At 41.1% G+C, this 25904-nt stretch overlaps 1 protein-coding gene across 7 annotated transcripts in view; it reads left to right on the top strand.

Moving 5' to 3' along the window:
- CALD1 (caldesmon 1) overlaps positions 1-25904 on the top strand; it is a 220033-nt gene that overhangs the window by 84446 nt on the left and 109683 nt on the right. For 6 of the 7 annotated variants that reach the window (XM_019654802.1, XM_019654800.1, XM_019654799.1 and 3 more), the window contains exon 2: positions 13225-13321. The exons of the other annotated variant lie outside the window; for it this stretch is intronic. The gene's annotated coding sequence lies outside the window, so the exon portion shown is untranslated. The remainder of the gene's footprint in view (positions 1-13224; positions 13322-25904) is intronic. 7 annotated transcript variants of the gene reach the window in all.

Raw genomic sequence — 25904 nt, 5'->3', positions numbered from 1 at the left:
GAGAGTCAAAGTCATAGGCACAATCTTGAATCCTTCCTAATGTTTTAAAGAAGTAAACCACTTGGAACCTGGAATTTCTGATGACACATCGCACCAGTGGTAACACTGTGAGATTTTCCATGCAGAAAGTCACGGTGGTGGGCCCTGGTGGCGGGCCACCATACCTTAACAGATCTATCCTGATGTTCAAGGGCTTTGGGGTTATGACAGTTGCTAGAAGGATTTATTACTTGTTAGACTCTCTCCACTTTGCGATTACTGCAAAGACAGTCTAAATCCCAAGAGCCACAAAGAATCAAATCTCGAGATTGTTATTTTGAAGATTTTTATTCGTGGTAGCAGTTGGATTGATCTGATTTCTAAAAACAAATACTGTGATTGATTTGCCTTCAAATAAAAATAACCAGCTCCCGCTAAATGAGCTTGGTTGTTAAGTAACCAAACAGAGACAGAATGGTGTTCTGTCTCCATAGAGAACAGATTTGGGGACCCAGGTCTACCCACCACTAGCTGAGAGGCCTTGGGTAAACCATTTAATCTCTCTAAGCCTTTCTGGGTCCCATTTTTAAAGTATTGCCAATAATATTTGTCTTACTGACCCCCAGGGTTGCATGAAAATCACTTGAGAAAAGGGATGTGAAAACTCTGCTTACTGTAAAAGTGCTCTATGTATTTGTATTCTTAACCCATTTGTGATGCCGCAAGTCACTTAGAAATCAGTCCACAAGTGGCTGATCTCACTGATGGTAGAAGTGTAATTGCCCTGTGACCAGCCCACTTCATCCCTACCAAGCATTCCAGACATTTCAATGCAGGAGCAGGGTCTCTGGGAAAAAGTCAAAAGGAGACTGATCAGAGGAATTCCGCTGGCCCTTCCCAGGGCCCTGTGCTTGAAATGGTCCCCTGTGCATTGTTATTTTGCTGTGTTTGCTGATGTCCAGTTTCCAAGACAATAACAGACCGATAACTGGGTGATGATGAACAGACAGAGGGAGTGTGATGTTGAGCCAGTTTTCTAGAGCAACGGCTTCTGTATCTGGTCTGTAGAATTGCAGCCTTCACTGGTTTCTTTTTCCATTGGATGTGCAAAGAGAGAATACAGAAGGAGACTTGCTTTTCACACCAACCTGTGAATTTTTTTGGAGCTACACACACTGATGGTTTTTCGCCTTTTGGTACATGGGTAGGACAAGGTAATTCTAGGTTCTGACCTGAGCCCTGAGCCTTCCTGCTGTCCAAATTCCTTATGTCAGAGTTTTGTGCTTCTCGGTGACTGAGCTTAAGTCTCTGGATTAGTTTTTGGCTCACAACGCTGGGGTGGAGGAGAGAGGTGGGCAGCACTGGCTGGATAGAAGGTGGAGAAGAGGAACACGATCGTTCCACTTTGTGTGTTATTTTGCTTTGTGTTTTTGCTCCTCTTAAGCAACTGGCCATAAAAGAAATATAATCTACAGTTCCGTCCTTAGGTACTTGAATTTCAATCAGGAGTCAAAACTAACACTAGAAAAAGTTTTAAGAAGACTTTAAACAAACAAGTACATATTATATAATAGGAATATGAAAATCAATTCACGAAATCAATAAAGTGTGCTTAAATTTTCCACTGAGTTGACTGAATTGAAAAAGAATAATTCAGTTGCTTCGATGACCTGTAGTCTCAATCAGAAAGTACTGAATTAGGACATTGCTTCTTTGTGAATATGCAAAATTCCTGAGTCCCAAGTTCATTGATGAGATAGAGTGTCAATACATTGAGAGTATACTGGAATTAAATGAGTTCAGTTTAGTTAAACTGACAATTATGAAATGTAATCTGTATGCCTGAAGTTATGCTGTACAGCAGGTCTCTCCAACTTATTTATCTTGCATGGCAAGAATGTAGGAAAATCAGAGCCCTCATGCACTGAAGGTGGGAATATAAAATGGTGCAGCCATTTTGGAAAAATATCTCCAAGTCCATCAAATGATTAAACAGAATTAGCACGTGACCATGCAATTCCACCCCTAAGTATGTACCCAAAAGAAATGAAAACATAAGTATGTACAAAAACTTGTACATAAATGTTTATAGCAGCATTATTCATAATAGCCAAAACCAGAAACAATCAACAGGCAAATGGATAAACAAAATGTGATATATCCGTACCATGGAATATTATTTGGCCATAAAAAGGAATGAAGTACTGATACATGCTACCACATGGATGAATCTTAAAAACAAAGAACTGAGTTACAAAAAACCACATATTATACGTTTCTATTCATATGAACTATCCAGAACAAGGAACTCATAGGGACAGAATATAGATTAGTGCTTAGGGTTTGGAGGTATAGAGGAAAGTAGGGGGAGGGTGATGGCTAAAGGATTTCTTTTGGGGTGATGAAAATGCTCTAAAATAGATGGTTGCACAACTCTGAATATACTAAAAACGATTGAATCATACACTTTAAATGGATGAATTGTACGGTATATGGACTATATCTTAATAACAGTTATTCAAAAATAAAATAGTACCTGATAAATAATATATATTCAATTTTTTAAAAAAATCAAGAAGCCATACGTAGACACATAGGCAAAAGAGTACCGGGAAGACATTATCCATTGGAAAATACAATATACATAAAAATTAAGTGTACCATTTCTTATCACTCATTGGAACCTCAGCATTTAACATAGTGCCTTACAAATAATATAACTAACATGAGTGCTTGTTGATAATAGGATGACAGTGGCAGTGATGTCAGTAATGGCAGTAATGATGACAGCAAAAACAACTGCCCTAGCTCTCCAGAATATTTGGGCTTTTTAATATTCCCCGTTAAGGGCCGGCCAAGTGGAGCATTGGTTAAGAGCTGGCTTGGGACGCCAGAGGGCCCCGGTTCGGATCCCACATATGAGGGCCAGTGACACTGCTCTCTACAGCTAAGATGCTGAACAACAGCTCAACCTGAAGCTGGGCTGCCGTGAGTCACCGTGATGGCATAGGCTGCAGCCCCTGCTGCAGTGGGTTGCCATGGGCTACCGTGTGTAGCCAGCAGCCAGCGTGAGCAGCCGGCAGCCGCCGTGAGCAGCCATCCAGAAGCCAGCGACTGATCTGCCTCGCCTGGGAAGAGCACAATGATGGTGCCAACTTGGGCCAGTGAAGCAACGTCCTCCACAACTAGACTAAAGACCAAAACGACAGCAACTTGTCTGTTCCCCTTCCCCCAATTCCCCAGTGCTGTTCCCATTCCTCAATTCCCCAATAAAAATCTTTAAAAAAAAAATCCCCGTTAAGTCTTTCTTGATGTGTGGTGGTAGTTAAACCAAATATGAGCTGCAGGCACATCATGATTCTGTAAAGAGAAAAATAATGTTTTTCTCAGGAGCCAACGTCCTATATGTTTGTAGCCACAGGAAGCTTATCACACACTGATGTCAGTGACTTTCCCATGAGAAGTCCATAAATTTCATAATGCCGTCAATGACTTTCACTTTCCTATTTGCTTCAGACAAGTCGAGAACTCTTCATAAGACTTTAAAAAATAAACATCTGCTATTCACCCTGCTGTGGATACATTCTTATTGCTTCACCTATCAGAAATTATCTTGCCCGTGAAAATCCTCTCCCGTTCTTCTATTAACAATCCAAAGATCGCGGCTAGTACAAATAGCATCATGGATAATTCTTCATCTAAAAAAAGTCCAAGAAAAAAGAGGACTAGGCTACAGCCAATAGGCTCTCTTTTAAGACATTGAAGCCCTTCCTTTGTACTATCATGTGATCTTGTTCTGTTCCAGTAAAAAAAGAGTTTTCTTCCTCATACTTGTACAAAATTGGGCTTCTCTGAGAATATATAACCTAAGCTATATCCTTTGCATTCCATGAAATGTTAAGGGGAATTTGGCAATATTTCCCTGGCTACCATTGCTAGTCCTGGCCACCTAATGGTATAGAAACAAGCTACAGGTTGATTTATTCTGTTTTGCAGATACAGAATAACAAGAAAGGAGGAAGGAAAGATGTTAACGCTGGTTGGGGGCCTGTAGCCTTGTAGGTTCACTAATAGGCACTTTATATGTTATCTCGTTCATTCATCCATTCACTCACCTGACTTACTTTTACGGAGCATATGTTATATGCCATGGACTATGCTAAACCCTTGAGATAAATTATTGAAAAGACCATGTCCTTTCCATCAAGAAGGCCATACTCATACAATGACAGTCCAGTATGGCAATGCCACCATAAAGGCATTAACAAAATACTATGCAGGCACAGAAGAGGGCAAACCCTTCAAGCTATTGTTATTATCATTTTAAAATGAGTAACTGACATCCAACAAAGAACTTTCCAAAGGTCATACCTCTGTTATGACCCCATAGCCTGTCTTTTTCCACAATTCCATGCTGCTTTCAAGGGAAAGACCTCTGCCCAAACCAACTGAGTAGTTTAAAGCTTGGCCAGCATTCCAGTGAATCTGTTTGTTGCAGGATACCAGGAGAATTCTCCTTTTTTTTTTCCAATTTTTAATTTTTATTTATTTATATATTTTTTAATTGGGGAACAGCCATGGTCATTGGTTACACATTGCTTTCATGCTAGAATGGCGTAGTTGACTCTTTAGGGAGGGCACAGCTCAGAGTGGCCCATGCAGAGATCGAACCGGCAACCTTGGCATTATCAGCACCACGCTCTAACCAACTGAGCTAACCGGTCATCCCAAGAATTCTTACTTTCATTGAATAACTGACTTTTTCTTGAATTATTAGAACAATTTCCTTGGTCTCACTTTGTTTAGCCTGCTTGGGAGCTAAATTCCTAATATAGTATCTTATTAATATACTTTATCCCTCTTAGCTACTAATTTATACACATATCTGTATATATCCATATAAATAATTCCATAGTAACAGGAAACATGTATCATGAAAATCAAGAGATTCTCCCACAGACATCAACATTGACACTGAAATACAAGCATACTATGGGCGAATGGTACTCAGGATGCACAGGCAAAAACTTAAATGCAAACATAGGATTTAAACAAATAAAGAGGAAACCTGGGCAAGGGCTTGATGCACATATGAGCCGCTGGAGACAGAGCTGGGGAGATAGGTGATGGTAAGTGAGGAGAAAGTGTGGTAAGTGAGCAAGGGACTGAATGTACTGGGAAGTTTTCTCGACATCTTAAAATGATATGTAGTCCCTGTATTTGAATTGCTTTGGTACGGGCCACTTGCAAAAACATTCAATATTTCCCTTCTAAGATATAGTAAGCCAATATATATATATATATATATATATATATATATATACACACACACACACACACACACACACACACACACACATGGAAAGTTCACAAGTCAATGGTAAATAATCCAGTGTTGACTTTTAATTTAGAAATAACTGGCCAAATTGATCCCAGTCTTCCCGACTACAGTTTTCTCCCTGCAGAGTACATTGATTTGTATTGCCTTATTGCTTTCTCTCATTGTTTGTGTTTCTTTTTGTTTGTTTGTTTATTTTCCTACTGGCATACTATATGACCAGAGATATTGAACTTTTATGATTTTATATAGTTTGAGCTCATAAATTCCCTTCGCTTGTCACCTTTCCAGACTGAGGCTTTATTGTGTGCCATTCACATGTTATAAAAACAATGCTTGTTACTGATGTATAACATACAGAAAAGTGTACAAGTCATAATTCTACAGAGTGACGAATTTTCACAAAATGAACACAATGGGGGGTCAGCAGCACCTAGATCAGGAAAGGAACATTGTTAGCACCCCAGAAGCCCCGCCCTCATGTTCCTTTCACAGTCTTGCCCGCTCCCTGCCCCACCCCTGCCCCTGGATAACCACTGTTCTGGTTTCTACTCAACCGAGTATTAGTTTTGTCTTTTGTTCTTTGAATTTCGTACGAATGGACTCCTATAGCATGTGTGCATGTTTGTGTGTGTGCTATCTGTTGTTTAACATCATGTGTCTGAAATTCGTTGGCTGAGCAATACTTAGATCATTCTAATTACTACACAGCATTTCATCGTTTGCCTGCCACAATGTATCCATTTTTACTATGGATAGACATGAAGGTGATTTCCAGTTTATGGCTGTTATGAAGAGTTCTGGCTATGAACGTTCTACTTCATGTTATTTGATGAATATAAGCATGGATTTTTGTTTTGTAGGAGTAAGATTTTTGGGACACAGGGTTTATAAATATTCAGCTTTAGCAGACACTGACAAAGAATTTTCCTAAGTGGTGGTACCCACGTGTGTTGCTACAGCTGTTCATGAAAATTTCAGTTGCTCACCAACACTTTGAATTGTTGGTCTTTTAAATTTTATGTATTCTAGTTGTGTGTAGTTTAAATTTGAATTTCTCTAACGATTAATGAGATTGAGCAGTTTTTATATGCTTATTGGCCATTTTAATATCCTCTTTTGTGAAGTGCTCATTGAAACCTTTACCCATACTGGGTCATCTAGCTTTTTATTATTGATTTGTGGGAATTCTTTATATATTCTGGATACAAGTCCTTTGTCACATATATGTATTGCTGATATTTTTTTCCTCCAATCTATGGCTTCCCTTTTCACTCTCTAAATATGGTTCTTAATTTAAATGCAATACTATTTATCAATTTTATTCCTTAATGGTTAATGATTTGTATGTCCCATTTACAAAATTTTTGCCTATCCTAAGATCATAGAGATAGTTCCTACTTTTTTTCTGAAAGGTTTAATGGATAAGTTCTCACATTTAGATCTACAATAAATCTTTATTTTTATTTTTTATTTTTTTTTTGAGGGGAAAGGGGATATGGTATTAAATAAAAGTTAATGTTTGGTTTTCTGTTTTTCCACATGGATATCCAATTGAAGTGCTAGATGATATTACTTTCCTTCAGATAGGAATATGCTATCTTCTAATAGTTTGATAGAGTTGAGGACATTCACTTTAGTTGAATTAGGGCTTAGGGCTTAGGGTTTAGAGCTGAGATTATTTGAAACTCATCTGCCATTTTATATGACACCATCAACCTCTAGTTTGCCCCTTCTCCACAGATGAACTCTCCAGGGGTCCTAACTGAGATTATATTCCAAGATACTGCCTTCTTTTTGTTTTCTTGCTTTCCTTTTTCATCAAAGTGTAATTTACATACTGTAAATTTTTTTTTACTGTATAGTTCTGCAAGTTTTGACAAATGCACAGTGTGTGACACCCACCACAATTAGATATAGAACAGCTCTAGCAACTCCAAAATGCTTCCTTCTTCTTGAACTTGAAGGTTTTCCTCGTCAATTCCATGAGACTGCTGAAATTTCTGCTGTGCGTTTCAGAAACTTTCCTCTAGTTTGTTTTTACCCTCTTACATCCTCTTGTTCTTTCTATCTTAACGATTCAGCAGACACTTTGAGGGCGAAATCACTGAATGTGAGATCACTTTTCCAGGCCTTCCTTCTCTCCAGATGTCGGCTCCTTAAGTCTTGATTACTGCAGCAGCTTTCTGATGCCTTCAAATACATTTTTTGGGGTTTTTTTTGGAATTTTATCTAGATTTTCTAGTTGTTCCCAATGAGAACGTTGGACTGCCATAAGCTATTCCATTACACATGAACACCTAAGGCAGTCTATCTACATTCAACAAACTCATTAAGACCTTCCTCCAAAAATGTTTTTCTTTGTATAGATCTCAAACGGGTAGAAGAAATGTCAGTATTGGCAGCTGTGATGACTCCAAGTATTCAATCATAGAATGAGCTTTGGAATCAAACAAGTCTGGGTGCAATTCCAACTCTTACGTATTAACTATGTGACCATGAATCTGAGCCTGTTTCCTTTCTTTCAAATGGGGATAATAAAAACAAGTGGTCTTTTAGTTTTCTTTTGAAGATTGAGTGAGATAACAGATATCAAGTACCTTGCACATAGTAGGTGTTTAGTAAATTATAGATATTATTATGTAATATAGTATTTCTCTTGGAGCGATAAAATGCACTCAACTCTTAGAAATGATGGAGAATGAGTGGAAGTAGGTGGTCCCTGAAAATCAGTCCCCTTCTCTGAGGACACTGGTAGATGCTGAAAAGAACAAAGTTGATTCAACTTGTTTTATTCACAACCATAACACGGTCATTCATTCACAGACACTGAGACATCCTGAATACTTTTTTTCCTTTTAAAAAGATCATAGAATTATACACAAACCATTTGAGTTGAAGGAATCTTAAAAATCTATTCCAGGATGAAGGAGAAGGGGAAGGGACGAGACAATACAAATTGGTAATTACAATATGACCTCAGGGATAGAAAAACACAGTATGGGGAATATAATCAATAATGTTGTAAATATTATTTAGGGGGTCAGATGGACTCATGTCTTGCTAGGGAGACCACTTCATAGACGGTGTAGAGGCCTGACCACCACACTGTATTTCTGAAGCTGATGTTGAATAATATTGTATGTCAACTATAATTATATATACAATTAGTCACGGGATGTGAAGTAGAGCGTGGGAATGGAGTCAATGGAATTGTAATAGATAAGTATGATTTCGGGGGTGGGAGGGCAGTAGATGGGGGAGATTGTTTCTTTTGAGGGGTGAAAAGGATAACTATTGCATTGTTCTGTACACCTGAAACTAATAAAAAATAAAAATAATAAAATAAAAAAAATAAAAGATTGGCAAAAAAAAAATCTATTCCAAATGCTTCATGTTATAGATGAAAGAATTGAGGGGCCAGGAATGGTTAAACGACTTGGTGAAGGTCAATTTACTCATTAGTATTTATTTACATGACCCATATTCCCTAAGATCCCGTATTTCTTTCCTTCTAAAATACTCCTCGCTCTCCTATTCAACTGTAAAACAGAGACAATTCACAAGAGACAATTATTAATGTTTTATTGTTACTGGCTCATTCTAAAACCCATAGATCTATTTTTAAATATTTTATTTTAATTTCTAGCCATACAAATTATGTGACTTCCTGCCAAATAAGACTGAAATAGCTACTTAGCATTCCTTTCCCATTCCAAGGCTATGTCCTGTAGCTTTTCATTCTTCTCTACATTATTAAGAAATCTGCCTTATCCTCCGATGCACAAGAGAGAAAGGAGCTCACATAAGCCCCCAGAAAGCAGCGCTCTTTAAATTTACCAAGTGAAAGGAGGTGCAGGGGACCTATGCCGTTCTGGGCACTGGATGCGCAGATGCATAGGTGGTTGTGTGTGTCCTTGGCACTGTCCTCTATGAGTAGGGACTCGTCATTAGCACCACTGCCACCCTCCTGATTGCCAGCAAAGACAGCACTTTGAGCAACATTTTTTGGTAAAGTCCCTTAGTTGAGCACGTCTTTTAGCATTGGGTGTTCTCCTAAAGGACAGATAAGCCTGAATCCCATATGGACCAAATAACTTGCAAGGCTTTCATGAGCACAGAGCACATAGTCATTCCATAAAAGCCCCTACCTCACACAAGGGCTCCTCCTGAGTTACTTTTTCCCTAGACCGTCACAAGGGTTCCTCATTCTGCGAAATGTATTTTCAGCCTAGCTGTCTTGCTCTTCAGAGAGACCGCCCCTCCCCATCCAACCTCCAGGGGCCCTCTATTACAACATGCTGTTTTATGTACTCACTGTAGCAAACGCGTGTTGTCTGTACCCCCCCAGAATGGAGGCTTCATGAAGGCAGGGTCCTTGGTCACCACAGTGGGTCCCATCCTGCCTTAGAGTACTCAGGGAATGAATGATGTGGACATGTTTCTTCCCAGTACAACCATCAGGCTGATGTGTCCTTGTCGTTATAGTGATCTAATGAGACGGATGTGTGTAATGTGCTTAGAATAGGACCTGGCACTACATACCCTTACTGCACGGTTATTATTACCTCTGTAATAAAAGCAGAGCATATTATAAAAGAGTCATGGGAGAATTTTTTAATATCAATATTTATGTTTAAATTAAGGAGTCCTAATTCGACCCTATATAAGGTAAATATTTTAATTAATTAAAAGCAGGTTCTTCTTGTTGCCTATACAAAGTGACTCATTTTTAAAAATGACCCCTAATTCAACCTTTGAGGTAACTCCCTGGGATAATAAATTATCATTTGAGACTCCATCACCCAACCCCTTGGTATTTGTTGCTTGGGAAATGGCATCTTTCTGTGAACATTTGTGGGAAGAATTTTAAAGTAGAATGTTAACCATTTTTTGCAAATATGGACTGGCAATGTTTTTCCATTTGTGTGGTCTAGTTTCTGTTTCTTGTGCTACTGAATGGCTTTGGCTAGAGGTATGCTGAAGGTTTTAAGAAAATCACTTTTCTTGGGAGACAAATTCCTTCTTTCCTTTTTTAAAATTTTAATTAATTAATTAATTAATTAATTTTCCTTCTTTCCTTTTATTATGCCTTGATTCTCCCATAGTGAGTGAATGCTTTCATATAAAACCCAAATTTCCCCACAGGCCTCAGCATATTATTCAGTCAGAGGGACAGTGAATTTCATCTGCCTGTTTGCCACTAGCTGGGAAGGAGATGATGGAGGGAAGACCCACTCATTTGCCTAGCGCAGTCCAGCGCGTTCTCTCTCTCTCTCTCTCTCTCTCTCTCTCTCTCTCTCTCTCTCTCTCTCTCTCTCTCTCCTCTCTCTTCCCCTCTTCCTTCATCTTGGTCTTTCCCTTCCTTGCCATGCCAGGTCTAGACTCAGCCTTACCTGCAGAGAATTCCAGTAACTGCCTCAGGGCCAGTACAGACAGAATCTGTGTTGGGCTGAAATAAAACCAATGGCTGAAAGGGCTCCGTGAGTAATGGCTCACCCAGGCATCTATTTGAAGTTGCGATGTAACTGGCGGTAGACAAAGATCTTAACACAAGGTGTGAGAGTGTTATTAACTTTCTGGCCCTTGGATCCTATGAAATTGGGAAGAAAAGTAGGTCTGAAGACAAACACTACTTTTACTCATTTTGCCATTCACTTTATGGTTTCTCTTAAAAGCCTTTCTATCTTTGTCTCACTAACAAGAGTTCATGGACCAAAAGAAGTTTTTTTCCACTGATAGCATTTTCTTCATCTATTTTTTAAAATTCATTCCCAAATTTTAAAATAAAAATACAGAAGTCATTGGGAGCAAGGAAAGGGAAACTAGAAAAATACTGTCCCTGCCAGAGGGTTTGGGGACGGTACTGTGAATTTTTTTCTCTACAAATTTAAATGTCTCTCAGTATGTTCCTTTACAATCCAGACACGTAACTCCTTGCTTCCTTCTAGCCTCCTATGCCTTCACTGAATCCTGAGGGTCAAGCACGGGAGGCCATTGTGGGGTGGTTGCTATAATCTACATCCGCATCCAAACGTAGGGAACTTTTTTTAGGTGCAAATTCCTGGGCACATCTGTGGAGTATCCCATATAGTTTTGTTTTTTTAATGTCTCTCCAGAAGATTCTGATATGCACTCAGTCTGAGGATCCTCATTTTAGGGGGACAGTATACCCTAAGTGCCACGAGGCCAAGTGTAACGGCTATTTGCTCATTTTTGTACGCCCATTCTCTTCCTGACACATAGAGGCCACTCAATCCATATTTGTTTATAAATTTGCTCATAGGAACACACTTTGGAATTTGTTCTCATCTAAATTCCATCCCCTAGAACTCTGCAAATTGCTTAGCAAGTGGTTGTTAATTGGGGGGCGGGGGAACAGGGAGGGAGCAGAGACTACTTTGGGAAATCAGTGAGAAAGCTGAAACACACAAAATTTGGCCTGCAGTTTTGGGGAATTCACAGTCTTCCCTGAAACTCATCCACGGGTTCTGTTTATTCATTCATTCACTATTCGTTTCGTAATGCCCTACTGGGCTCTGGCAAGGGGCTAGGAACTATAGGGAACCCGATTATGAGCCAGGTTTAGTCAAGCTTTCCAGCTAGCTGATGGCCCACAGATTTTCTTGTACCCCTCTACTCAGATTTATAGAAAAGACCTCCAAAATTTGGCCCCGGGTAGAAGAAAAGGAATTTAAATGGGATTTGGAGCTCTGACCGCTTTCTGACTTTGTAACCTAGAAGTGTAATTGTATGTTTTATCACCCCAACTAGATTTTTGGCTCCGTAAGTCATGACCCTCCTCCCTACCTAGTACGCTGAGCAAGGCACTTCAGATGTATCGACAGTACAGCGACTGCTTAGTGTGTGCATTTGGGATGAGTAGGAAGAGGTGGTAGACGCTGAAGGAAGGGAACGAAGGATAAGCCTGAGTGACCCTCAAGAAAAGGGAAAGGCACCTGGTTTTGCTGACTATCTTAGGAGCCCCTCAAAGTTCCCCGATTCCTAGTTTGCAAACCAACCTTCCTCCGATAGATACAAACCATAGATGACACACTAGGCAGGTTTTTGTTTTTGTTTAATTGATTGGTTTTGCTTTTTACCTGCAAAACCTGAAATGAGAATCCAGGACCAATTTCTAGCAGTGCCATTTCAAGCCAGTCCCTTAACCTCTGTGAGCTTCTGTTTTATTCCCGTGCAAAATGGCAGAGGGTGGGGGATGGGGGAAAGCAAGGGGTGCTCTTAAGGCCAGAGACCCATTATTCTACTAAACGAAAGGCAAACATGAAAAGCCCAACATTGCATGTCCCCTAGTGGTTAGTATCCTTTGTTGTATCATGTTGGGGCAGGTTTAGGGGTGTGATGGTGGTTCACTGTCACAGTTACTATTTCTTTGGTCCTTCTCATGTTTAAGATGTGTTGCTATGTTTCAAGTGCGAGAGAGTTAACTCTAGATTCTCTACAGCTACATTTCTGTAATTATTTGAAATACTCCAGAGCCTCATCTTCTACAAATGGTCACGTTCGTAACCACCAACAGCAGAAGACTTGGGACCAAGTAAAGGGTCTTTGAGAGTCTGAAGTTTAGAAGGTTTAAGGGTTGAGCTTAGAGAAGGGCTGTCATTGGCTGTCGTCTAAGGCCCTTGACTTTCACTATTAGCCTGTGTACTACTCCCTGTTTTATACTAACTATACCACATTTTCTACCCCATTATTTTGACTCTGTAATAATTGTATTTATTTTCTTTCAAATGAAAATACACAATATCTATTTATAGCTATGCCCTATTTCCCCTTTAAGATCCTCACTAACCATAGTACTTGAGGAAGAAATGATATTTTACAATATATAGTCTACATTAACAAAAATTCCACTTAATTATGTTTCCATCTTCCTTTTGTACCAGGTATCATTAAAACATTCCAATATCATCCAGTTGAATTCCGTCGAGATTGGCGATCAGCCGGAGGTCGCCAACGACGTGGATATCTGATTGCTTACCTGTGAGTAGAGTTTATGTGATTTAGTGGGGAGAGGATTCTGCTCTTAGCATTATACGTGTAGCCTAGCTGCCTGATTGTCTACACTCTTGCACTAAAAGCGGCATTGTGAGAAGACAAGCTTCCTGCTCTGCCGCTCATGGTTTACTTACCAGCCAATTAATCTATCGAGGCTGGAAGGAGTTGTTTTGTCATCTGATTCTTTTTCCTTCATTTTTGTTGAAATTTGTTCCTATATACTATCTTAAGCAAAACAGTCCTCACTTCTGGCAAAGAATGCTGATGACTTGAGGCAATAAAGAGGCGATGAGTTGATTTTCCAGGGGAATAAGGTCCCCTGTGCACACGCACTGGTGATGTTGCTGTAACAAAATACCACTGACCAGGTGGCTGAAACAACAGAGGTTTATTTTCTCAGAGTTCTGGAGGCTAGAAGTCCAAGATCAAGGTGTCAGCAGGTCTGGTTTCTTCTGAGGCCTCTCTCCTCAACTTGTAGATAACTATCTCCTCCCTGTGTCTTCACATGACCATCCCACTGCGTGCATGTGTGTCTCCTCCCTCCCTCCCTCCCTCCCTCTCTCTCTCTCTCTCTCTCTCTCTCTCTCTCTCTCTCTTCAAATTCCCTCTTCTTGTAAGGACACCAGTCATAACACCATAATGACATTATTTTAAAGACCTCATCTCCAAATACGGTCAGGGGATTGACACTTCAATATATGAATTTGGAGGGAACACAAGTCACTCCATAAAACCTCATTATCATATTTTCTCCAATATGCTGATTTGTCATTGCTTGCTTAAGGGACTCCCTCTAACTCTCCTCTCCTGGACTCCCTTAGCATTTCTGTCTCTCTCAGAGCATTTGGTTCTTCTATGATTTGTTATCGTCTTTTGTGTACAGCTCTCATTTCCCTAGGACGTTACATAATTGTTGAAATTGAAGAGTGTGCCTTTCATATCTCTTATGGTACTAGAGGAGGTTTTGTATATAGTAGACATTCAATAGTATTTATCAAATGATTGAGTGAATGAATGGATGAATGAATGAGATGCAGCCTCTGAACCTACAATTTATTTTTTTTAAGACCATCTCCAAATGATGGTTATTAGTGGTGCATTCTCTTCACTTTCCACCCCCTCCCCTCCCACAATAGGTGGAAATAAGTCAAGGCTGGAGAGGGGTTGAAAAACAAAACTATGATTGCCTGTTCACAGGAGAGGGAACTTCTTAAAGAGGCAGGAGACAGTAAATAGCAGGAACTTGCCCCAGAGAAGGTCACTCTTCCTTGAGAACACTGAGGGACGGAGAGTGAGTTCTGATGGAGACTTTCTGAGTTTGAGAGCCTGTGGGACATCCAAGGGCATGTGTCTAGAGTGCAAGGGATACACAAGTCTGAAGTTCAAGGGAGAACTAGAAATAGAGGTGTCCACAGTCACCACCTATTCACATGCATTCAAACCACGACAGTGTGTGAGGCCACCCAGCAAGATTCTGTAGAACGTGAGAAGCACTTGTTTAAAAATGCCACCAAACAGTGTATGTAGAGAGTTTTCCTGATAAGTAACAGGAGTGGGCCCCTCCCAAGAGGAAGAAATCTATGTGCTACTTCTAATGAGGGTTTGGCAGAACATGCAGATTAGCTAGTGTGTGTCTATCTATTGGGTTGTCGGAAAAGTCATGACGCATTTTTGCAACAAAAAACATAGAAAAATACGTCATGACTTTCCTGACAACCCAATATTTCTCTCTCCTCCCCTTTCTCTGGTCCTGCTTTCTGCCTCCTTCGGGTCCCTCCATTGTAGGTTATGCCCCAAACCCTTCCTGTGGGGCTTTCCCTACCAAGCTTTGCTCCCCTCTAGCTCACTCTGCCCATGAGCATGGGTTTGACTCCCCCAGTTGCCTGTCCAGGGACCTCATACATCAATACCTTCCTTTGGGGCAATTTCCTTCATCGGCCAATCAGAGCTGGCAGACTGGACAGTAGGCGAGGCCTGGGATTAGACTCCTTAATGTCCAAAGAGACAGAGATAGGTCCTTTTCTGGGTTGGGTGCCATAGAACATCATCTCGTCTAGAGAGAAAAGGGCCCAGTTGGGAGGAATGTACCTCCTTTGCACCCCGAACTCCCTCCTTAGTCCATGGTTCCCTGCTGGTTCACCCAAACCACCTGTGCCCTGAAGGAAGTTTTGGAAACATTTGAGGGTTTCATGGTCAGGCCAGAATGGGGGCTGGTTGAGTGTGCATGGGTCATGGGTCATGAGGACCATTCAAGGTTCTCTCTGGGCTCTACTATCAACTGTCATTTCTAATGGAGCCACCTTGACCCCAGTACTGAATTTCCCTAATTTTTCCTGCTGGCTGTGATGCAAGTAAAATGGATAAAGATGTTCATTTGTTTCTCTTTCTATTTTCTTTTTTTCATGTGGGAGTCGAACCGGCAACCTTGGTGTTATGAGCCTGCGCTCTAACTACCTGAGCTAACCGGCCGCCCCTCCCAACCCATTTTTTAATGTGAACTTGGAGATATCAGTTTTCTTCAAGTACCTTCTATACTTTCTTCTTGGTGTTCTTCGAGTAGCCAGGAAAAAGATGCCAATTTTCTCGTAGCTACCCAAAATGTCAATGACACCTGAATCCGTGACTTTTATGCAAATTCTTGTTTACCTAAAAAGAGAAAGGAGAAATTTCCAAGCCAAGAGAAAACAGCTCTGCAACCTATGAATGGCCTGGGCGGCGTGTTCCAAATGCATGGTGGCCAGTGACCAGCATAGGTGCCTCCCGACTGTGTTTCATTAATTTCAAGCAGCTAAAAGGACTTGGAGAGAAAGATAATTTTCCTATGAACATTTAAAAGAAGTGCTTTGAGTTGTGCACAGGCTTTGCCCTTGTTTTAGAACACCATAAATGGGAGATTTTATAACCACCGTGGGCCAATATTTTGAGAGTCACTGGAAGCTCCGGATGGAGTGGAAAGAAAAGGGGTTTTTCTTCCTTTTTCCTTGAGTTTGTCTGAACAAGCCTCCCTGGACACCCTCGACAAAGTGTTCAGTCTCCTGTTTAGTTCAAGTGTGCCCACACTCGTCACAGCAGGATCTGAAGGGGTCTTTCTTATACGAGGGGGCTTTTCTGGTACGAGGAGGATTTCTGGTTGTAGCTCTAGAACAAGGCTCCTATGAGAAGGTCTTGAATCCACTCCCTTCCCTAAAAGTCACACCCCAGGTAGGCTGCTTCCAGGTCCTCGTATTAAGGAGGAAAAAAATCCAATGAGCTCAAGTTTGGTTAGGGTTTGATGGGACATGAGGAACACAGATTCCCATGGTCTTCCCAATATTTTGGAAACCTTCATGATAAGGAGGGTAAGAGGACATTCCAGCGTCACCATGTGCAGGTTTTTAAACTTTGGCCAAATGCTGGCGTTTTCCTGGCCAGGGAATTGCACTTGGCCTTCAGAGGCGCCTCCATGGAAGCACATGTCCCTGCCTAGTGCGGCTATTGATGGGAAGAGGTTGTACGGGGGTGGATAAGCCGAGATGGGGGCACAGATAGCAGGGAGAGAAACAGACAATGGTGCCAGCTCTTGTCTAGAACTTTCCAGCCTTTCATTCCAATAAGCAACGAGTTAGTATGCAGTAAAGAGAAAAAGAATAATTGTGCAATTTAGCTTTCAGCCAAAACTACCAAAAGTGTCACCTGAGGTTCCAACTGTGATAGGATTTGTACAGTTGTCGGGCACAGGCTCAACTGCTTCCAGACTCTGCTTTGGGTTGTTCAACAAAGCAAAGTTATGAACATCTTGCACTGTTCTGTGCAACCGTCCTCCCGTAGGATTAGTAGAACGCGCACTCAATCCAAGGGCAAAAAAAAAAAAAGAAAAAAACCCGAGACATTTCACTTCCTACTATTCTCTGTATCCCAGGTCCAACTTAATGTCAAATTAAATCTAGATTTTTTTGTGTGTTTTGTTTTAAACCGACTTTTACTAGACGAGAAGTCAGAGCTTCATTCCCTGAAACAGATATTTTAGGACAAACTTATTGCTTCGTAATTTTTTCTCCTTTTTTGCTCACTCAAAACAAAATGTCTATCATTCACTCTCACACCAGCCTTTAAGAGCTGGAGACAAATGGAGTCTGAATATTCACGCCAGTGTGGTACAAATGAGCTGTGATTTCAGGAGGCTGGCTGTTTCTCTGACAGGGGAAAAAGAGCGGTTGACTAGTTTAATATTTTTGGCTTGAAAACACTTTGTTCAAGAAGGATGGAGAAGGCCAACATTAATATTGAGGCCTGTTATTTAATGACCAAAAACGATATACCGTGGAACAGAGCATCCGGAATTTGGGGGAAAGTGCGCTGATCACATCCACAGAGGCAGAGGGGAAGTGAATACAAACATATGGGGGGCGGGGGCCGGAAGGAGAAAACAGGAGCGCTTCTAAAACCATTTTCTCCCAGTTCTTCAAAGAATTTCACCCGTAAGTGTATTACACCCACAGTTGTGAATCTGATTCCATCACAGACTTAAAAATTTATAAACATAAAGACATTTGTTATAATGAGAGACTCCGGGGACCTATCTAACTGCCTCCCCCAGATTGCCGGCTAATGGTTTAGAAATGAAAGACACAGTTGTAAGTCGGGGTTGTTGGGGCGGTTTCTGACCACCGTTAGCACCATCTGTCTTTTTCTGGTTCGTCAAACATACATATTCAGTCACTCATTAATTTATTCATTCTACAGCTATATATTGAATTGGACCTTCTCCATCCCAGGTGCTATGTTAGGTCTGGGCTGCATTAGCAATTCTAGTGTTCATTCTCTCCTATTAAAAGGACTCTTTTTATTCAATGTAATGGAAAATTTAGTGAATCCAATAATGTGTCCGTTGACGTAAATTGTGATTTCTGATACTTTTATTTGTTTTTCATTGGCCTCGTCTTGGCAAAGAGTCATACTATTTTAAATTTCTCTGCTCTCTCATCCACCTATCATACTTAATTACGTGGTTTATAGGCAAAACACTGCCATGCACTGGCTCTATCTATAATTCTCCTTTTCTGAAAACCACTTTGAAGAATAATGCACAATCGCCTCCCCCACATCATGTATCCTAAATCCTGGTTTTCATGAAGCGTTTTTTTGAAGGGGGATATAATTGTAGTGTTGAAGTCATTGAAACTTTAAAGCAAAGGAAGGGTGCTGTGATATTTTTGTGGAATGCTTATCAGAATCAAAGGTGAGAGACCCAAAGTCTATTTGCCATGAAACCAGGGGAGCTTCACCTGTAAAGGCCTCTCTCCCTTGGGCAGGCCCCTGCCACAACCCTGCCACCTAATTGTTTACATTTCCTATTGTATTTTCTTTCTTAAGGCCTCCCAAATAACCTTCAGGCCCCACAAACCTGGATGTGCCTAAGACTGACAGACAGATAAACTTAGATGATTCAACGTCATGTCTAAAACTAATTAAATGAGTAAAGCTAAGAAATGACCCAACTGGGAAGCGCTGTCATTTTTTTTTTTAAGGCTTTAGAATGAATTCAACTGATCTTCTAAAGTGAACGTCACTTCAATGAAACAATAAATCAGCTTGCCTAAGCACAAATGGACACAAGAGGCGATTCAGTTTTCATTCATTAATAAACCTCTAAGAGGAGCTTCTCCTAATGTGGACCAGGAAATGGCTCCTTGTGAGGGATACTTGTAAAGCAGTGGGTCTTTCCAGAAATCAGACGATCATTTCATCCTTGAGGTCCTTGCCGCAGCCTGCCTTGTCTTATCGATCCACTTAGCGGTCTTGTGAGATAGAGCTTCGCGCTGTAATTAAAAGCACAGACTCTGAGGCTAGGTGCCCGGTTGTAAGTCCCAACGTTATCATTCACTAGCTCTGTGACCTCGAGCAAATGTCTCACCATCTCTGGGCCTCAGTCTTTTTATCTATAAAATGGGGACCATGAGAACTGTTGTAAAGATTTCAAATGATATTCATCAAGTCCTTAGCACGGGGCCTGGTAAATATCAAGTGCCACATGACGGTTGGATAAATAAATAAACTTCTCTATCTGGTCTGGAACCTAGCCTATGTTCACTTGTGGTTTCACCCTTGCACCTCCTCAGAGTGGCAGGCCTGGCCTGTGATCACCCAACACGGAAGGACTCTATAGACCAGGACTCACAAACCTGTAACCTCAGACCCATGTGGACCTGCAAACATGCTTCATTGGCCCAGCTTGGATTTTTTTTTTTTAATTTGGATTTGAATGCTCTTAGGGGTGCATGCATTCTCCTCTATTTCCCCATAGGCCACGACTCCCCAAATATTGACTTCTTTGGTTCTTAAAAGCATTTGTGTTTGTCATTCCTGGCATAAAGGAGCGTAACATGTGAACACTCATACAGTGATGGCTCACAGATCAGGAGTACGGAGGTGGGGCCAGTGAGAAGGTGTAAGGTGAGCCCCTATTACTCCCTGAGGCCCTGCCTGCAATGTTCCGAGTAACCTACCCATCCCTGCTTGTACACGAAAACTCACAGAAGGGACATCAAAAATAGACAAGTGGAGTAAGCACCTGCTGGGAGCAGAGATGTGTGCTACCTAATGTCAGAAGTTCATTTCCATTATGGACTGAGTTGACCGAGGCTGTAGAAGTCATAAGCTAAGTCACGCTTGGGTCAGGAACAACTCAAAAGCTCAGTGACTTAAACAAAAGAGCTTTGTCACGCATGCTTTCTTTCTAACCCTGGATAGGCAGGGGTCTCTGGCCCATTTCATTGTCAGCCTTCCTTGGGGACCCCAGCTGACAGCTACTATTTGGAGATATTGCTGGTTGCCTTGATAGAGAGAAAAGAAATCTCTGAAGGGTCTCACCTCAACAATTAAATGGCCTGCACCGGAAGTGACATGACACTTCTGTTCACAGCTCATTGGCCAGGACTAGTCATTTGGTCCCAGCTGACTGCAAGGAGGCCAGCACGTACAACTCTATAATGTGCCCAGAACAAAACAGGGACGGAGGACAAACGGCACTGGTGGTCACAGTTTCAATAAGCTCAACTCAGCAAACACTCCCTTGCGTCTATAAAGACGTAGCCCTAGGAGGGGATAGCGCAGAAGATCTAGGCCCTGACACTGAGCAGCTTCAGACTTACGCAAGAGAAGTTCTAAAGCATTTGAAGAGCAAAGCCATAGAGCATCGACCAACGAAAAGAACAGTGCCAACAATGCTGCACACGTTGAAAGAGAGGATGGTTCTAGAATAAAGATAGGATTGAGTTGGACTTTAGCAAAAAGCATATGGGATTTGCAGAAGGAGTGGAGGGCACTTCAAACTCTACGAGAGAGGAAGCAGGGACAAAGGCCCAGAGGCCGAAATGAGGGCTAGGTTGTTGCAGGACTAAGGAGGTGCCTGGCTGTGAATTTTGTTCGCGTGTGAGGTTGGGGTTGGAAGAGGGATCAGGTGATGGGCATAGTGGAGCCATTGCATGGAAGACTTCTGAGGCCGACCAAGAAACAGGATGGCGGCATGTGGGAGGAAGATCATCCACCCCCACTAACCCCCTCTAAAACCAAGGCAACTAAACCTCCCTCCCAGTCACCAGTCCTCACCTGCTTAGTCCCCCAACCAAAAGTCCCGGATGCCCAACAGCTTTGCAGACCCACAGGGCAAGCCCTGGGTGGAGACAGCAGTGAAGCTTGGGCTGCTCCTGTTTCCAGTTTCAAGCATCTTTGATTGCTCCTCCTGCTAGCAAAGAGTATTCAAGTTCAAGTGACATAGCCTGTCATGGTTGGGGTCAGTGCAGCCTTTTTGCTGGGTAACATCTGTTTTTGAAATTCGGCTGAGACCCTGACTTAAATCTGTTTACCTTAAAAAGCAGCAAGAGAAACATCTTGTTTTCATGAATGTCCAGAGGCTGTGTGTTAACAAATAAAAGGTCTGTTTGTGGTATTCAAAGTGGAAAAGCTGGTTGTGAGCTGTTCTGCCACTGGGGTAGATTTATTATGAACTGTTCATTTCTTGGAATCATGAACCAAAGTTTGGGGAAAAAAACAAACAAAAAACAATGGACCAGCTTCGTTTTGATCAGCAAATTTCTGTTTGGTGGTGGGTGAGAAACATGCTTTTCTTGTCAGGAGTCCCTGAGCTAGATGGTTTCTAGAAAGATGCCCTCATTCGTGCCTCTTATGTGAGCTTAACATGTTCAGTGGGTTTCTGTGTCTGTGTAAATTTCAGCAGACAGCATCCAATAGATCATTATTTTTATATTGATTTTATATTTATATTATAATATATAATATTATAATGTTATATATATTTATATATAACACAGGATCTGAGGTGGGAAAGAAAGGGTAAGAACAGTTGACCATCCCTCAGACCTGACTAGCTATTTCACTCCTCGCCTACTCCTTTAGGAGATAGAAGTGGAGAAGGGTTTGATTTATCAGCATCTAGAAGAGTACGGAGACACATAATAGATGTCGATACATATTTGTGTAATGACTACAAACTCTGGTCTTATAAATGCATATTCCCTTTATGAATGTATGCCTGCATGCATGTTAATATCATGCCTTTTTAAAAAAAAGTTATCACTGCCTATGTCTTATGCTAGTCCCTGCCCCCCAAACCTGTAGGTCACTCCTATAATTATCTCTCTTAACAGCTTGTATTTTTCCATCCCAATTCCTATTTTATTTATTGCCTGTCTCCACCCTCAAACTATCAGCATGGTGAGGGCAGGGTAGTGATAGTCACAACTTGTATGCCACAGCACACAAGGTGGCTAGTATGTGAATGAGACTTCAAAATATTTGTTGAATGCTTTTATTGACATTTTCATTGCAAAAATTATGAAGTTTTCATGGTTGAAGAGCCTCTTAACCACTCTTAAGTATACTGAGGGTGCCATAGGGCTGCCAAAAAAAATTCATACACATAACTTGTATTCATCTTTTGTTATTGTTATATATTGAGTATTACAATTTTAATACGGTTTTTTCCTTCCTTAAAATGTGTATACATTTTTGGGGGCACCCTCTCTATATGAATTTAAACACCATGAAGAAGGCAATAGGGCTTATAATGCAGTTGCATATGCAGGGCCTTTTTTCTGATGATACATTCACATTCATTTGACCATGCACTCTACTGAAGGTCATGGTGGGATGGGTTAGTCTATCCATCTCTGTCACCCCAACTTCAACTTGTCAGACCAGACCACATCTGCCATTATAACTGGCCAAGATCAATGTCATAGCACATGGCAGTAGTTTAGGATTTTTTTCTGTCTCAAATATTTGACTCGTTCCTTGTGGGATTCAATCTATGACTTTAGCCTTATTGGCAGTAAATTTTGGCCCACCAAGCTACCTGGGAAAGGCAGTACAAGGATTGATGGTCAGATAGATGTTTGGGAAGCCCAGTGGGCATGTGGGCTTAATCCGCACAGCCATGTGTCTAGCAGTCACTGTAGACCCTTCTGATGGTCAAGCAAAATACAAACACTTCAACTTGAAGTGGGAACACGCTGGATTCACTAGCTTCATTTTGCTTGGGCTGCATGTGTAAACAGGGTTGAAATGGGTATGATTTTTGGGCTCGAAAAGGTCTCAAGAGAAATGCTCATTCGTTTACAAGAAGCACCATCCCACAATAGCTTCTTGCTTTGTGTACTTGAAAACAGTCCCAAGGAAACAAAATTGGATGCAGAAAAATAATGGGAGGAAAGAAAAATAATACTCTGAATTCTGAACAATTCTACTTTAATAGGTTGATCTGTCTGCCAGCTGGCCACAATGTTGACTACTTGTAATATATACTTTTGGTAGGCCACATGTAGTTCTTGGAACTGTTTATATTAGACTGCAGAAACTTAATTATTCTAAAATTGGCAGGGCTTGCTTTGGTTACTTAATACAAAATTGCTTAGTCATCTTTATACATCGTGTGGACAGCATTGTTTAAATGTGAAAAAGTGGGAAATGCAAATGTGCTCCAAAGAGATTTTAGGTCAGGTAGAAAAACAAGGAGGTGACGGTTTTTTTTCAAGATACTTAGCAGGTGGTTGCCATATGTTTTAATTTGACAAGCTAGGTGACTGTTGAGTTGAAGGCCTTGACTACAAGTGTGTTTCGGTTTTCTTTGTGGATTTTGTTAGAAGTAGAAAGCTGCTACAGCATCTTCTTAAATTGTATTCTAATCCGAGATTTTTCAAAGTATAGGTTTTCCAGCGAGAGTGGGAGGCACTCGAGGATCCGCTGTCGGAGCAGCTTTCTCGTTCTCAGAAACAAGGATGTCATTTCAAGCTGGTTGTCACAAAGATCCTCCTTTTGTCCCTTTCGATTTGAATATATATCTTACCAACTTGAACCACTGCCTTCCAAATACAATACAGATTTATAGAGATTTGGCAAAGAAGTAGGCAGGCAAAATGAGTTTCTTCCATGTATTTTAGAGCCTGAAGTGGAGCCGGAGGTCTCCAGTTTTTCCAGGAATGCCCATGGCAACCCCACACTCTTCCTGTGACCTGGGCCGGGGGTCCTAAGAGAGATACTGAGAAAAGATAAAGGTCCCGTAGCCAATGGGTAGTGACGCCAGGCCCGAGAAGGGTAGGTTCCCAAGCAAACATCCAGAACGGGCCCTTATGTTTCTAATTACCGAGCATGGTTAGAGAGCAAAATCAGGCAACACTTCTTTTTAGACTGATGGAAGCATTTAAATCAGCTCTGAATGTCAGTATTTTCTAATTATGATGGAGGAGTGGCAAGGAATCTCCAAAGGCCTTGGAAATTTGGAGTGTTCCAGTTCAACCCTGATTCTCTTCTTTTCTTATTCATCATATGTCTGCTTTGTCCTTCTTTCTCTTTGAACTTCCCAGAAAAAAAACAAACATATTTCCCCTCTTACTAATGCTTAATACCCCTCTTCCTGAAATGAGACTGTGTTTCTAAGACAAGGTTCTTTTCCACTAGAATAGAACAATAACTAAAAATCACTCTATACAACGGAGCTTCATGGTGAACCACCACCATCCCCACGGTGACTAAGAGCTCAACTGGAGACATGGCGCTTTGATAATGTCTTAGCCAAGTTCGTCTGTGTACCAGTGACGTCCATGGAATAAGGAATGCCCTGGAATCCGTTTCAATTCAACAAGTGTGAACCTATTGCTCACTATAAGATACAGTAGTCAGTTAAGGGATTATTGGAGGGATCTTTGAGGGATTACGATCTTCTAGGAAGGACAGATAAGTCCTTACTAATTAAAATATAAGCTATAGACCAAGTGCCCCAACAGAAATATAATGTGGGTATCAGTACAAAGTCATGTCAGTCAATAAGTTTCAGAGATCCTATAGTCTTGTGCTAGTCTTAAGTCTATACTGTGGGAGCCATTGCTTACGTGAAGAAAAGTCCAGAAATCCCCAAACTCACAAGTTGCTGAAACTGCCATCTAAATGATTCATGTGAAAGAAAAAGAGGAAGAAGTCTATGCACTTTTTAACTTATTATTTCACTGCTGTGTAGCTTTGTATGTTTCAGGTATGCATCTATTATGTCCAAGGGATTTAATAGATAATGTCCCTTGGTTTGGTTTCAAAGCTTTTCATCTTAGATTATAAACTCCTGGAAGATAGCCTCTAATTTGCTTCATAATCCCAGAACATGATAAATGCATCTGATGATCATGATGAATAGAAGTTGAAAAAAATTCACGGGGGAATAAATCCCTAGTCAATGGTAGCAAGTCCTTCATGTACAAAAATGTTGCCTTTTACAAACATAGCTTTGAATTGTTTCCAACATTGTAAATGGATTTGCATCCTGCCATCTAAATTCCCTCACCTTGCTCATATCTTGTATTACCAAGATAGCTGGCTAAATCTCAGGACCTAGTTTTGGATCACTAACTAAACCGGAAGTGTTAGTTGAAAAACCAATCGCCAAGAGCAGGATTGCTGATGTTTTTATAGCTGAGTAGACCAGAAAAGCCAGAAGGTCGGACACAAGTAAGACTACTATTATGTAAAATATGACCATCTCTGTACCATGTTTATGATGGATAATGACCCCACGGCCTCTGATCTTTCGTTCCGAGTAAACCACTTGTGGGCCTTGTTACGCAATTTGAAGTGTGACCTCTTTTCAGACAGGGTCTCAGCTTATTTTGCATTTGCTGAACATTTCACTTTCTCAGTAGCAAGTGCCCAGTCCCAGCGAGATTGGCCTGACCCAAAAGACCCCTCGGCCAGACAACAGAGAGGTTACTAATGAGGGAACTAAAACAGCACGTCTATGCTTTGAGATGCTGACCTGTACCATACCTCACTTTGTGTCGCATCTTTTCTGTGAGATTGTAAGGTCTTTGAAGACTGATACCGTGTCTTACACACCTTCATGTCTCTGAGCTACATAATGTCACTTCACCCTGAACCAATCATTTTGTATCAGGAGTTGGAAGGCCTTAGAGCAGGGCTATCCAACAGAGCATTCTGTGGTGACGTAGATGTTCTCTATACTGTTTTATATGGAAGCCAGTAGACATATGAGATCACAGAGCTACTTGAAATGAGCTAATAATGAAGC

Source organism: Hipposideros armiger, unplaced genomic scaffold, assembly GCF_001890085.2.
Source record: "Hipposideros armiger isolate ML-2016 unplaced genomic scaffold, ASM189008v1 scaffold_231, whole genome shotgun sequence".
Classification (NCBI taxonomy): Eukaryota; Metazoa; Chordata; class Mammalia; order Chiroptera; family Hipposideridae; genus Hipposideros; species Hipposideros armiger.
The sequence above is the reverse complement of the archived record's forward strand: the minus strand, read 5'-3'. Positions and strand labels throughout refer to the sequence as shown.